Source organism: Aotus nancymaae, unplaced genomic scaffold (genome assembly GCF_030222135.1).
Source record: "Aotus nancymaae isolate 86718 unplaced genomic scaffold, 86718_ANA_hifiasm-v0.15.2.pri h1tg000072l, whole genome shotgun sequence".
NCBI lineage: Eukaryota > Metazoa > Chordata > Mammalia > Primates > Aotidae > Aotus > Aotus nancymaae.
The window spans coordinates 20788473-20804035 of NW_026988487.1; positions in this window are offsets into that span (position 1 = coordinate 20788473).

Sequence of the window (15563 nt, forward strand, 5' to 3'; positions counted from 1 at the left end):
AAAACCAAAACGGAGCTATCTAACTGTTTGGTTCTCAATGTGTGCATTCACCTGACAGAGTTAAACCCACGTCTGTATTCAGTGGTTTGCAAACCCTTTCTGTGCAGAATCCCAAAACCGGTAATTCCATCCCAATGCCGGTATACGTACTAAACAGCAGTTAACTCCGTCTAAAACTCAGGAGAAACTTTTCCTTGAAACTGCTCTGCTGTGCGTTCGTTCACCAAAGAGAGTTGAATCTTTTTTGAGATTCAGCGAGTCAGAAACAAGTTTCTTCTAGGAGCTAAGTTGAGATATTCCAGCGTGAATGGGACCGTAGGCTGTACCGAGAATTATCTGCTTCTTAAACCAAAACGGAGCTATCTAAATGAATGGTTGTCAGTGTGTGCATTCAACTGAGAGAGTTAAACTCACGTGTGGATTCAGCGGTTTGCAAACCCTTTCTGTGCAGAATCCCAAAACCGGTATTTCCAGCCCAATGCCGGCATACGTACTAAACAGCAGTAAACTTTGTCTAAAACTCGGGAGAAACGTTTCCTTGAAACTGCTCTGCTGTGCATTCGTTCACCTAAGAGAGTTGAAACTATGTTGAGATTCAGCGAGTCAGAAACACGGTTCTTCTAGGAGCTGCGTTGTGATATTTCCGAGTGAATGGGACCATAGGGTGTAGAGAGAAGTATCTGCTCCTAAAACCAAAATGGAGCTATCAAACTGAATGGTTGTCAATGTGTGCATTCAACTGAGAGAGTTAAATTCGCGTGTGGATTCAGCGGTTTGCAAACCCTTTCTGTGCAGAATCCCGAAACCGGTATTTCCAGCCCAATGCCGGCATACGTATTAAACCACAGTAAACTTCGTCTAAAACTCAGGAGAAACGTTTCCTTGAAACTGCTCTGCTGTGCGTTCGTTCACCTAAGAGAGTTGAATCTATGTTGAGATTCAGCGAGTCAGAAACACGTTTCTTCTAGGAGCTGCGTTGGGATATTCCCGAGTGAATGGGACCATAGGATGTACACAGAAATATCTGCTTCTAAAACCAAAACGGAGCTATCTAACTGAATGGTTGTCAATGTGTGCATTCAACTGACAGAGGTAAACTCGCGTGTGGATTCAGCGGTTTGCAAACCCTTTCTGTGCAGAATCCCAAAACCGGTATTTCCACCCCAATGCCGGCATACGTACTAAACAGCAGGAAACTTTGTCTAAAACTCAGGAGAAACGTTTCCTTGAAACTGCTCTGCTGTGAGTTCGTTCACGTAAGAGAGTCGAATCTATGTTGAGATTCTGCGAATCAGAAACACGTTTCTTCTTGGAGCTGCGTTGGGATATTCCTGAGTGAATGGGACCATAGGCTGTACAGAGAAATATCTGCTTCTAAAACGAAAACGGAGCTATCTAATTGAATGGTTGTCAATGTGTGCATTCAACTGACAGAGTTAAACTCACGTGTGGATTCAGCGGTTTTCACACCCTTACTGTGCAGATACCCAAAACCGGTATTTACAGCCCAATGCCGGCATACGTACTAAACAGCAGGAAACTTCGTCTAAAACTCAGGAGAAACGTTTCCTTGAAACTGCTCTGCTGTGCGTTCGTTCACCTAGGAGAGTTGAATCTATGTTGAATTTCAGCGAGTCAGAAACACGTTTCTTCTAGGAGCTGCGTTGGGATATTCCCGAGTGAATGGGACCATAGGCTGTACAGAGAAATATCTGCTTCTAAAACCAAAACGGAGCTATCTAACTGAATGGTTGTCAATGTGTGCATTCAACTGAAAGAGTTAAACTCGCGTGTGGAATCAGCGGTTTGCAAACCCTTTCTGTGCAGAATCCCAAAACCGGTATTTCCAGCCCAATGCCGGCATACGTACGAAAGAGCAGTATGACTTCGTCTGAAACTCAGGAGAAACGTTTCCTTGAAACTACTCGGCTGTACGTTCGTTCACGTAAGAGAGTTGAATCTATGATGAGATTCAGCAAGTCAGAAACACGTTTCTTCTAGGAGCTGCGTTGGGATATTCCCGAGTGAATGGGACCATAGGCTGTACAGAGAAATATCTGCTTCTAAAACCAAAACGGAGCTATCTAACTGAATGGTTGTCAATGTGTGCATTCAACTGACAGAGTTAAACTGACGTGTGGATTCAGCGGTTTGCAAATCCTTTCTGTGCAGAATCCCAAAACCGGTATTTCCAGCCTAATGCCGGCATACGTACTAAACCACAGGAAACTTCGTCTAAAACTCAGGAGAAACGTTTCCTTGAAACTGCCCTGCTGTGCGTTCGTTCACCTACGAGAGTTGAATCTATGTTGAGATTCAGCGAGTCAGAAACACCTTTCTTATAGGAGCTGTGTTGGGATATTACCGAGTGAATGGGACCATAGGCTGTACAGAGAAATATCTGCTCCTAAAACCAAAACGGAGCTATCTAACTGAATGGTTGTCAATGTGTGCATTCAACTGACAGAGTTAAACTCACGTGTGGATTCAGAGGTTTGCAAACCCTTTCTGTGCAGAATCCCAAAACCGGTATTTCCAGCCCAATGCCGGCATACGTACTAAACAGCAGGAAACTTCGTCTAAAACTCAGGAGAAACGTCTCCTTGAAACTGCTGTGCTGTGCGTTCGTTCACCTAAGAGAGTTGAATCTATGTTGATATTCAGCGAGTCAGAAACACGTTTCTCCTAGGAGCTGCGTTGGGATATTCCCGTGTGAATGGGACCATAGGCCGTACAGAGAAATATCTGCCTCAAAAAAAAAAAAAAAACGGAGCTATCTAACTGAATGGTTGTCAATGTGTACATTCAACTGACAGTGTTTAACTCACGTGTGGATTCAGCGGTTTGCAAACCCTTTCTGTGCAGAATCCTGAGACCGGAATTTCCAGCCCAATGCCGGCATACGTACGAAAGAGCAGTATGACTTCGTCTAAAACTCAGGAGAAACGTTTCCTTGAAACTACTCGGCTGTGCGTTCGTTCACGTAAGAGAGTTGAATCTATGTTGAGATTCAGCGAGTCAGAAACACGATTCTTCTAGGAGCTGCGTTGGGATATTCCCGAGTGAATGGGACCATAGGCTGTACAGAGAAATATCTGCTTCAAAAACCAAAACAGAGCTATCTAAGTGAATGGTTGTCAATGTGTTCATTCAACTGACAGAGTTAAACTCACGTGTGGATTCAGCGGTTTGCAAACACTTTCTGTGCAGAATCCCGAAACCGGTATTTCCAGCACAATGCCAGAATACGTACTAAACACCAGGAAACTTCGTCTAAAACTCAGGAGAAACGTTTACTTGAAACTGCTGTGCTGTGTGTTCGTTCACCTAAGAGAGTTGAATCTATGTTGAGATTCAGCGAGTCAGAAACACGTTTCTTCTAGGAGCTGCGTTGGGATATTCCCGAGTGAATGGGACAATAGGCTGTACAGAAAAATATCTGCTTCTAAAACCAAAAACGGAGCTATCTAACTGAATGGTTGTCAATGTGTGCATTCAACTGACAGAGTTAAACTCACGTGTGGATTCAGCGGTTTGCAAACCCTTTCTGTGCAGAATCCTGAGACCGGAATTTCCAGCCCAATGCCGGCATACGTACGAAAGAGCAGTATGACTTCGTCTAAAACTCAGGAGAAACGTTTCCTTGAAACTGATCGGCTGTACGTTCGTTCACGTAAGAGAGTTAAATCTATGTTGAGATTCAGCGAGTCAGAAACACGTTTCTTCTAGGAGCTGCGTTGGGATATTCCCGAGTGAATGGGACCATAGGCTGTACAGAGAAATATCTGCTTCTAAAACCAATACGGAGCTATCTAACTGAATGGTTGTCAATGTGTGCATTCAACTGACAGAGTTAAAGTCACGTGTGGATTGACCGGTTTGCAAATCCTTCCTGTGCAGAATCCCAAAACCGGTATTTCCAGCCCAATGCCGGCATACGTACTAAACAGCAGGAAACTTCGTCTAAAACTCAGGAGAAACGTCTCCTTGAAACTGCTGTGCTGTGCGTTCGTTCACCTAAGAGAGTTGAATCTATGTTGATATTCAGCGAGTCAGAAACACGTTTCTCCTAGGAGCTGCGTTGGGATATTCCCGAGTGAATGGGACCATAGGCCGTACAGAGAAATATCTGCTTCTAAAAAAAAAAACGGAGCTATCTAACTGAATGGTTGTCAATGTGTACATTCAACTGACAGTGTTTAACTCACGTGTGGATTCAGCGGCTTGCAACCCCTTTCTGTGCAGAATCACAAAACCGGTATTTCCAGCCCAATGCCGGCATACGTACTAAACAGCAGGAAACATCGTTTAAAACTCAGGAGGAACGTTTCCTTGAAACTGCTCTTCTGTGCGATTGTTCACCTAAGAGAGTGGAATCTATGTTGAGATTCAGCGAGTCAGAAACACGTTTCTTCTAGGAGCTGCGTTGGGATATTCCCGAGTGAATTGCACCATAGGCTGTACAGAGAAATATCTGCTTCTAAAACCAAAACGGAGCTATCTAACTGATTGGTTGTCAATGTGTGCATTCAACTGACAGAGTTAAACTCACTTGTGGATTCAGCGGTTTGCAAACCCTTTCTGAGCAGAATCCTGAGACCGGAATTTCCAGCCCAATGCCGGCATACGTACGAAAGAGCAGTATGACTTCGTCTAAAACTCAGGAGAAACGTTTCCTTGAAACTGCTCGGCTTACGTTCGTTCACGTAAGAGAGTTGAATCTATGTTGAGATTCAGCGAGTCAGAAACACGTTTCTTCTAGGAGCTGCGTTGGGATATTCCCGAGTGAATGGGACCATAGGCTGTACAGAGAAATATCTGCTTCTAAAACCAAAACGGAGCTATCTAACTGAATGGTTGTCAATGTGTGCATTCAACTGACAGAGTTAAACTCACGTGTGGATTCAGCGGTTTTCAAACCCTTTCTGTGCAGAATCCCAAAACCGTTATTTCCAGCCCAATGCCGGCATACGTATTAAACAGCAGGAAACTTCGCCTAAAACTCAGGAGGAACGTTTTCTTAAAAGTGCTCTGCTGTGCGTTCGTTCACCTAAGAGAATTGAATCTATGTTGAGATTCAGCGAGTCAGAAGCACCTTTCTTCTTGGAGCTGCGTTGGGATATTCCCGAGTGAATGGGACCATAGGCTGTACAGAGAAATATCTGCTTCTAAAACCAAAACGGAGCTATCTAACTGAATGGTTGTCAATGTGTGCATTCAACTGACAGAGTTAAACTCACGTGTGGATTCAGCGGTTTGCAAATCCTTTCTGTACAGAATCCCAAAACCGGTATTTCCAGCCCAATGCCGGCATACGTATTAAACCACAGTAAACTTCGTCTAAAACTCAGGAGAAACGTTTCCTTGAAACTGCACTGCTGTGCGTTCATTCACCTACGAGAGTTGAATCTATGTTGAGATTCAGCGAGTCAGAGACACCTTTCTTCTAGGAGCTGCATTGGGATATTCCCGAGTGAATGGGACCATAGGCTGTACAGAGAAATATCTGCTTCTAAAACCTAAACGGAGCTCTCTAACAGAATAGTTGTCAATGTGTGCATTCAACTGACAGAGATAAACTCACGTGTGGATTCAGCAGTTTGCAAACCCTTTCTTTGCAGAATCCCATATCCGGTATTTCCAGCCAAATGCCGGAATATGAAATAAACAGCAGGAAACTTCGTCTAAAACTCAGGAGAAACGTCTCCTTGAAACTGCTGTGCTGTGCGTTCGTTCACCTAAGAGAGTTGAATCTATGTTGATATTCAGCGAGTCAGAAACACGTTTCTTCTAGGAGATGCGTTGGGATATTCCCGAGTGAATGGGACCATAGGCCGTACAGAGAAATATCTGCTTCTAAAACCAAAACGGAGCTATCTAACTGAATGGTTGTCAATATGTGCATTCAACTGATAGAGTTAAACTCACGTGTGGATTCCGCGGTTTGCAAACCCTTTCTGTGCAGAATCCCAAAACCGGTATTTCCAGCCCAATGCCTGCATACGTACTAAACAGCAGGAAACTTCGTTTAAAACTCAGGAGGAACGTTTCCTTGAAACTGCTCTGCTGTGCGTTCGTTCACCTATGAGAGTTGAATCTATGTTGAGATTCAGCGAGTCAGAAACACGTTTCTTCTAGGATCTGCGTTGGGATATTCCCGAGTGAATGGGACCATAGGCTGTACAGAGAAATATGTGCTTCTAAAACCAAAACGGAGCTTTCTAACTGAATGGTTGTCAATGTGTACATTCAACTGACAGAGTTAATCTCATGTGTGGATTCAGCGGTTTTCAAAGCCTTTCTGTGCAGAATCCCAAAACCGGTATTTCCAGCCCAATGCCGGCATACGTACTAAACAGCAGGAAACTTCGCCTAAAACTCAGGAGTAACGTCTCCTTGAAACTGCTCTGCTGTGCGTTCGTTCACCTAAGAGAGTTGAATCTATGTTGAGACTCAGCGAGTCAGAAACACCTTTCTTCTAGGAGCTGCATTGCGATATTCCCGAGTGAAATGGACCATAGGCTGTACAGGGAAATATCTGCTTCTAAAACCAAAACGGAGCTATCTAATTGAATGGTTGTCAATGTGTGCATTCAACTGACAGACTTAAACTCACGTGTGGATTCCGCGGTTTGCAAATACTTTCTGTGCAGAATCCCAAAACCGGTATTTCCAGCCCAATGCCGGCATACGTACGAAAGAGCAGTATGACTTCGTCTAAAACTCAGGAGAAACGTTTCCTTGAAACTACTCGGCTGTGCGTTCGTTCACGTAAGAGAGTTGAATCTATGTTGAGATTCAGCGAGTCAGAAACACGTTTCTTCTAGGAGCTGCGTTGGGATATTCCCGAGTGAATGGGACCATAGGCAGTACAGAGAAATAACTGCTTCAAAAACCAAAACAGAGCTATCTAAGTGAATGGTTGTCAATGTGTTCATTCAACTGACAGAGTTAAACTCACGTGTGGATTCAGCGGTTTGCAAACCCTTTCTGTGCAGAATTCCAAAACCGGTATATCCAGCCCAATGCCAGAATACGTACTAAACAGCAGGAAACTTCGTCTAAAACTCAGGAGAAACGTTTACTTGAAACTGCTGTGCTGTGCGTTCGTTCACCTAAGAGAGTTGAATCTATGTTGAGATTCAGCGAGTCAGAAACACGTTTCTTCTAGGAGCTGCATTGGGATATTCCCGAGTGAATGGGACAATAGGCTGTACAGAGAAATATCTGCTTCTAAAACCAAAGCGGAGCTATCTAACTGAATGGTTGTCAATGTGTGCATTCAACTGACAGAGTTAAACTCACGTGTGGATTCAGCGGTTTGCAAACCCTTTCTGTGCAGAATCCTGAGACCGGAATTTCCAGCCCAATGCCGGCATACGTACGAAAGAGCAGTATGGCTTCGTCTAAAACTCAGGAGAAACGTTTCCTTGAAACAGCTCGGCTGTACGTACGTTCACGTAAGAGAGTTAAAACTATGTTGAGATTCAGCGAGTCAGAAACACGTTTCTTCTAGGAGCTGCGTTGGGATATTCCCGAGTGAATGGGACCATAGGCTGTACAGAGAAATATCTGCTTCTAAAACCAATACGGAGCTATCTAACTGAATGGTTGTCAATGTGTGCATTCAACTGACAGAGTTAAACTCACGTGTGGATTCAGCGGTTTGCAAACCCTTTCTGGGCAGAATCCTGAGACCGGAATTTCCAGCCCAATGCAGGCATACGTACGAAAGAGCAGTATGACTTCGTCTAAAACTCAGGAGAAACGTTTCCTTGAAACTACTCGGCTGTGCGTTCGATCACGTAAGAGAGTTGAATCTATGTTGAGATTCAGCGAGTCAGAAACACGTTTCTTCTAGGAGCTTCATTGGGATATTCCCGAGTGAATGGGACCATAGGCTGTACAGAGAAATATCTGCTTCTAAAACCTAAACGGAGCTATCTAACAGAATAGTTGTCAATGTGTGCATTCAACTGACAGAGTTAAACTCACGTGTGGATTCAGCAGTTTGCAAACCCTTTCTCTGCAGAATCCCATATCCGGTATTTCCAGCCCAATGACTGAATATGAAATAAACAGCAGGAAACTTCGTCTAAAACTCAGGAGAAACGTCTCCTTGAAACTGCTGTGCTGTGCGTTCGTTCACCTAAGAGAGTTGAATCTATGTTGATATTCAGCGAGTCAGAAACACGTTTCTTCTAGGAGCTGCGTTGGGATATTCCCGAGTGAATGGGACCATAGGCCGTACAGAGAAATATCTGCTTCTAAAACCAAAACGGAGCTATCTAACTGAATGGTTGTCAATATGTGCATTCAACTGATAGAGTTAAACTCACGTGTGGATTCTGCGGTTTGCAAACCCTTTCTGTGCAGAATCCCAAAACCGGTATTTCCAGCCCAATGCCGGCATACGTACTAAACAGCAGGAAACTTCGTTTAAAACTCAGGAGGAACGTTTCCTTGAAACTGCTCTGCTGTGCGTTCGTTCACCTACGAGAGTTGAATCTATGTTGAGATTCAGCGAGTCAGAAACACGTTTCTTCTAGGATCTGCGTTGGGATATTCCCGAGTGAATGGGACCATAGGCTGTACAGAGAAATATGTGCTTCTAAAACCAAAACGGAGCTTTCTAACTGAATGGTTGTCAATGTGTACATTCAACTGACAGAGTTAATCTCATGTGTGGATTCAGCGGTTTTCAAAGCCTTTCTGTGCAGAATCCCAAAACCGGTATTTCCAGCCCAATGCCGGCATACGTAGTAAACAGCAGGAAACTTCGCCTAAAACTCAGGAGGAACGTCTCCTTGAAACTGCTCTGCTGTGCGTTCGTTCACCTAAGAGAGTTGAATCTATGTTGAGATTCAGCGAGTCAGAAACACGTTTCTACTAGGAGCTGCGTTGGGATATTCCCGAGTGAATGGGACAATAGGCTGTACAGAGAAATATCTGCTTCTAAAACCAAAACGGAGCTATCTAACTGAATGGTTGTCAATGTGTGCATTCAACTGACAGAGTTAAACTCACGTGTGGATTCAGCGGTTTGCAAACCCTTTCTGTGCAGAATCCTGAGACCGGAATTTCCAGCCCAATGCCGGCATACGTACGAAAGAGCAGTATGACTTCGTCTAAAACTCAGGAGAAACGTTTCCTTGAAACTACTCGGCTGTGCGTTCGTTCACGTAAGAGAGTTGAATCTATGTTGAGATTCAGCGAGTCAGAAACACGTTTCTTCTAGGAGCTGCATTGGGATATTCCCGAGTGAATTGGACCATAGGCTGTACAGAGAAATATCTGCTTCTAAAACCAAAACGGAGTTACCTAACTGAATGGTTGTCAATGTGTTCATTGCACTGACAGAGTTAAACTCACGTGTGGATTCAGCGGTTTGCAAACCCTTTCTGTGCAGAATCCCAAAACCGGTATTTCCAGCCCAATGCCGGCATACGTACTAAACAGCAGGAAACTTCGTCTAAAACTCAGGAGAAACGTCTCCTTGAACCTGCTCTGCTGTGCGTTCGTTCACCTAAGAGAGTTGAATCTATGTTGATATTCAGCGAGTCAGAAACACGTTTCTCCTAGGAGCTGCGTTGGGATATTCCCGAGTGAATGGGACCATAGGCCGTACAGAGAAATATCTGCTTCTAAAAAAAAAAACGGAGCTATCTAACTGAATGGTTGTCAATGTGTACATTCAGCTGACAGTGTTTAACTCACGTGTGGATTCAGCGGTTTTCAAACCCTTTCTGTGCAGAATCCCAAAACCGGTATTTCCAGCCCAATGCCGGCATACGTACTAAACAGCAGGAAACTTCGTCTAAAACTCAGGAGGAACGTTTCCTTGAAACTGCTCTTCAGTGCGATCGTTCACCTAAGAGAGTGGAATCTATGTTGAGATTCAGCGAGTCAGAAACACGTTTCTTCTAGGAGCTGCGTTGGGATATTCCCGAGTGAATTGCACCATAGGCTGTACAGAGAAATATCTGCTTCTAAAACCAAAACGGATCTATCTAACTGATTGGTTGTCAATGTGTGCATTCAACTGACAGAGTTAAACTCACGTGTGGATTCAGCGGTGTGCAAACCCTTTCTGAGCAGATTCCTGAGACCGGAATTTCCAGCCCAATGCCGGCATACGTACGAAAGAGCAGTATGACTTCGTCTAAAACTCAGGAGAAACGTTTCCTTGAAACTGCTCGGCTTACGTTCGTTCACGTAAGAGAGTTGAATCTATGTTGAGATTCAGCGAGTCAGAAACACGTTTCTTCTAGGAGCTGCGTTGGGATATTCCCGAATGAATGGGACCATAGGCTGTACAGAGAAATATCTGCTTCTAAAACCAAAACGGAGCTGTCTAACTGAATGGTTGTCAATGTGTGCATTCAACTGACAGAGTTAAACTCACGTGTGGATTGCGCGGTTTGCAAACCCTTTCTGTGCAGAATCCCAAAACCGGTAATTCCAGCCCAATGCCGGCATACGTACTAAACAGCAGGAAACTTCGCCTAAAACTCAGGAGGAACGTTTTCTTAAAAGTGCTCTGCTGTGCGTTCGTTCACCTAAGAGAATTGAATCTATGTTGAGATTCAGAGAGTCAGAAGCACCTTTCTTCTAGGAGCTGCTTTGGGATATTCCCGAGTGAATGGGACCATAGGCTGTACAGAGAAATATCTGCTTCTAAAACCAAAACGGAGCTATCTAACTGAATGGTTGTCAATGTGTGCATTCAACTGAGAGAGTTAATCTCACGTGTGGATTCAGCGGTTTGCAAATCCTTTCTGTACAGAATCCCAAAACCGGTATTTCCTGCCCAATGCCGGCATACGTATTTAACCACAGTAAACTTCGTCTAAAACTCAGGAGAAACGTTTCCTTGAAACTGCACTGCTGTGCGTTCGTTCACCTACGAGAGTTGAATCTATGTTGAGATTCAGCGAGTCAGAAACACCTTTCTTCTAGGAGCTGCATTGGGATATTCCCGAGTGAATGGGACCATAGGCTGTACAGTGAAATATCTGCTTCTAAAACCTAAACGGAGCTATCTAACAGAATAGTTGTAAATGTGTGCATTCAACTGACAGAGTTAAACTCACGTGTGGATTCAGCAGTTTGCAAACCCTTTCTTTGCAGAATCCCAAATCCGGTATTTCCAGCCCAATGCCGGAATACGAAATAAACAGCAGGAAACTTCGTCTAAAACTCAGGAGAAACGTTTACTTGAAACTGCTGTGCTGTGTGTTCGTTCACCTAAGAGAGTTGAATCTATGTTGAGATTCAGCGAGTCAGAAACACGTTTCTTCTAGGAGCTGCGTTGGGATATTCCCGAGTGAATGGGACGATAGGCTGTACAGAGAAATATCTGCTTCTAAAACCAAAACGGAGCTATCTAACTGAATGGTTGTCAATGTGTGCATTCAACTGACAGAGTTAAAGTCACGTGTGGATTGAGCGGTTTGCAAATCCTTCCTGTGCAGAATCCCAAAACCGGTATTTCCAGCCCAATGCCGGCATACGTACTAAACAGCAGGAAACTTCGTCTAAAACTCAGGAGAAACGTCTCCTTGAAACTGCTCTGCTGTGCATTCGTTCACCTAAGAGAGTTGAAACTATGTTGAGATTCAGCGAGTCAGAAACACGGTTCTTCTAGGAGCTGCGTTGTGATATTTCCGAGTGAATGGGACCATAGTGTGTAGAGAGAAATATCTGCTCCTAAAACCAAAACGGAGCTATCTAACTGAATGGTTATCAATGCGTGCATTCAACGGAGAGAGTTAAATTCGCGTGTGTATTCAGCGGTTTGCAAACCTTTTCTGTGCTGAATCCCGAAACCGGTATTTCCAGCCCAATGCCGGCATACGCACTAAACAGCTGGAAACTTCGTCTAAAACTCAGGAGAAACGTTTCCTTGAAACTGCTCTGCTGTGCGTTCGTTCACCTAAGAGAGTTGAATCTATGTTGAGATTCAGCGAGTCAGAAACACGTTTCTTCTAGGAGCTGCGTTGGGATATTCCCGAGTGAATGGGACCATAGGATGTACACAGAAATATCTGCTTCTAAAACCAAAACGGAGCTATCTAACTAAATGGTTTTCAATGTGTGCATTCAACTGACAGAGGTAAACACGAGTCTGGATTCAGCGGTTTGCAAACCCTTTCTGTGCAGAATCCCAAAACCCGTATTTCCACCCCAAAGCCGGCATACGTACTAAACAGCAGTAAACTTTCTCTAAAACTCGGGAGAAACGTTTCCATGAAACTGCTCTGCTGTGCGTTCGTTCACCTAAGAGAGTTGAATCTATGTTGAGATTCAGCGATTCAGAAACACGATTCTTCTAGGAGCTACGTTGGGATATTCCCGAGTGAATGGGACCATAGGCTGTACCGAGAATTATCTGCTTCTAAAACCAAAACGGAGCTATCTAACTCAATGGCTGTCAATGTGTACATTCAACTGACAGTGTTTGACTCACGTGTGGATTCAGCGGCTTGCAACCCCTTTCTGTGCAGAATCACAAAACCGGTATTTCCAGCCCAATGCCGGCATACGTACTAAACAGCAGAAAACTTCGCCTAAAACTCAGGAGGAACGTTTCCTTGAAACAGCTCTGCAGTGCTTTCGTTCACCTAAGAGAGTTGAATCTATGTTGAGATTGAGCGAGTCAGAAACACGTTTCTTCTAGGAGCTGCGTTGGGATATTCCCGATTGAATGGGACCATAGGCTGTACCGAGAAATATCTACTTCTAAAACCAAAACGGAGCTGTCTAACTGAATGATTGTCAATGTGTGCATTCAACTGACAGAGTTAAACTCACGTGTGGATTCAGCGGTTTGCAGATCCTTTCTGTGCAGAATCTCAAAACCGGTATTTTCAACCCAATGCCTGAATACGTACTAAACAGCAGAAAACTTCGTCTAAAACTCAGGAGAAACGTTTCCTTGAAACTGCTCTGCTGTGCCTTCGTTGACCTAAGAGAGTTGAATCTGTGTTGAGATTCAGCGAGTCAGAAACACGTTTCTTCTAGGAGCTGCGTTGGGATATTCCCGAGTGTATGGGACCATAGGCTGTACAGAGAAATATCTACTTCTAAAACCAAAACGGAGCGATCTAAGTGAATGGTTGTCAATGTGTGCATTCAACTGACAGAGGTAAACTCGCGTGTGGATTCAGCGGTGTGCAAACCCTTTCAGTGCAGAGTTCCGAAACCGGTATTTCCAGCCCAATGGAGGCATACGTACTAAACAGCAGGAAACTTCGTCTAAAACTCAGGAGAAACGTTTCCTTGAAAGTGCTCTGCTGTGCGTTCATTCATCTAACGGAGTTGAATCTATGTTGAGATTCAGCGAGTCAGAAACACGTTTCTTCTAGGAGCTGCGTTGGGATATTCCCGAGTGAATGGGACGATAGGCTGTAAAGGGAAATATCTGCTTCTAAAACCAAAACGGAGCTATCTAACTGAATGGTTGTCAATGTGTGCATTCAACTGACAGAGGTAAACTCGCGTGTGGATTCAGCGGTGTGCAAACCCTTTCTGTGCAGAGTACCGAAACCGGTATTTCCAGCCCAATGAAGGCATACGTACTAAACAGCAGGAAACTTCGTCTAAAACTCAGGAGAAACGTTTCCTTGAAACAGCTCTGCTGTGCGTTCGTTCACCTAAGAGAGTTGAATCTATGTTGAGATTCAGCGAGTCAGAAACACGTTTCTTCTAGGAGCTGCGTTGGGATATTCCCGAGGGAATGGTAACATAGGCTGTACAGAGAAATATCTGCTTCTAAAACCAAAACGAAGCTATCTAACTGAATGGTTGTCAATGTTTGCATTCAACAGACAGAGGTAAACTCGCTTGTGGATTCAGCGGTATGCAAACACTTTCTGTGCAGAATCCCGAAACCGGTGTTTCCAGCCCAATGCTGGCATTCGTACTAAATAGTAGGAAACTTCGTCTAAAATTCAGGAGAAACGTTTCCTTGAAACTGCTCTGCTGTGCGTTCGTTCACCTAAGAGAGTTGAATCTATGTTGAGATTCAGCGAGTGAGAAACACGTTTCTTCTAGGAGCTAAGTTGGGATATTCCTGAATGAATGGGACCATAGGCTGTACCGAGAATTATCTGCTTCTAAAACCAAAACGGAGCTATCAAACTGAATGTTTGTCAATGTGTGCATTCAAGTGACAGAGTTAAACTCACGTGTGGATTCAGCGGTTTACAAACCCTTTCTGTGCAGAATACCAAAACCGGTAATTTCAGCCCCATGCCCGCATATGTACTAAACAGCAGTAAACTTCGTCTAAAACTCAGGAGAAACGTTTTCTTGAAAATGCTCTGCTGTGCGTTCGTTCACCTAAGAGAGTTGAATCTATGTTGAGATTCAGCGAGTGAGAAACACGTTTCTTCTAGGAGTTACGTTGGGATATTCCTGAGTGAATGGGACCATAGGCTGTACAGAGAAATATCTGCTTCTAAAACCAAAACGGAGCTATCTAACTGATTGGTTGTCAATGTGTGCATTCACCTGACAGAGTTAAACCCACGTGTGTATTCAGTGGTTTGCAAACCCTTTCTGTGCAGAATCCCAAAACCGGTAATTCCATCCCAATGCCGGTATACGTACTAAACAGCAGTTAACTCCGTCTAAAACTCAGGAGAAACTTTTCCTTGAAACTGCTCTGCTCTGCGTTCGTTCACCAAAGAGAGTTGAATCTTTGTTGAGATTCAGCGAGTCAGAAACAAGTTTCTTCTAGGAGCTACGTTGGGATATTCCAGAGTGAATGGGACCGTAGGCTGTACCGAGAATTATCTGCTTCTTAAACCAAAACGGAGCTTTCTAACTGAATGGTTGTCAGTGTGTGCATTCAACTGAGAGAGTTAAACTCACGTGTGGATTCAGCGGTTTGCAAACCCTTTCTGTGCAGAATCCCAAAACCGGTATTTCCAGCCCAATGCCGGCATACGTACTAAACAGCAGTAAACTTTGTCTAAAACTCGGGAGAAACGTTTCCTTGAAACTGCTCTGCTGTGCATTCGTTCACCTAAGAGAGTTGAAACTATGCTGAGATTCAGCGAGTCAGAAACACGTTTCTTCTAGGAGCTGCGTTGTGATATTTCCGAGTGAATGGGACCATAGTGTGTAGAGAGAAGTATCTGCTCCTAAAACCAAAACGGAGCTATCTAACTGAATGGTTGTCAATGTGTGCATTCAACTGAGAGAGTTAAATTCGCGTGTGGATTCAGCGGTTTGCAAACCCTTTCTGTGCAGAATCCCGAAACCGGTATTTCCAGCCCAATGCCGGCATACGTACTAAACAGAGGTAAACTTCGTCTAAAACTCAGGAGAAACGTTTCCTTGAAACTGCTCTGCTGTGCGTTCGTTCACCTAAGAGAGTTGAATCTATGTTGAGATTCAGCGAGTGAGAAACACGTTTCTTCTAGGATCTGCGTTGGGATATTCCCGAGTGAATGGGACCATAGGCTGTACAGAGAAATATCTGCTTCTAAAACCAAAACGGAGCTATCTAACTGAATGGTTGTCAATGTGTGCATTCAACTGACAGAGTTAATCTC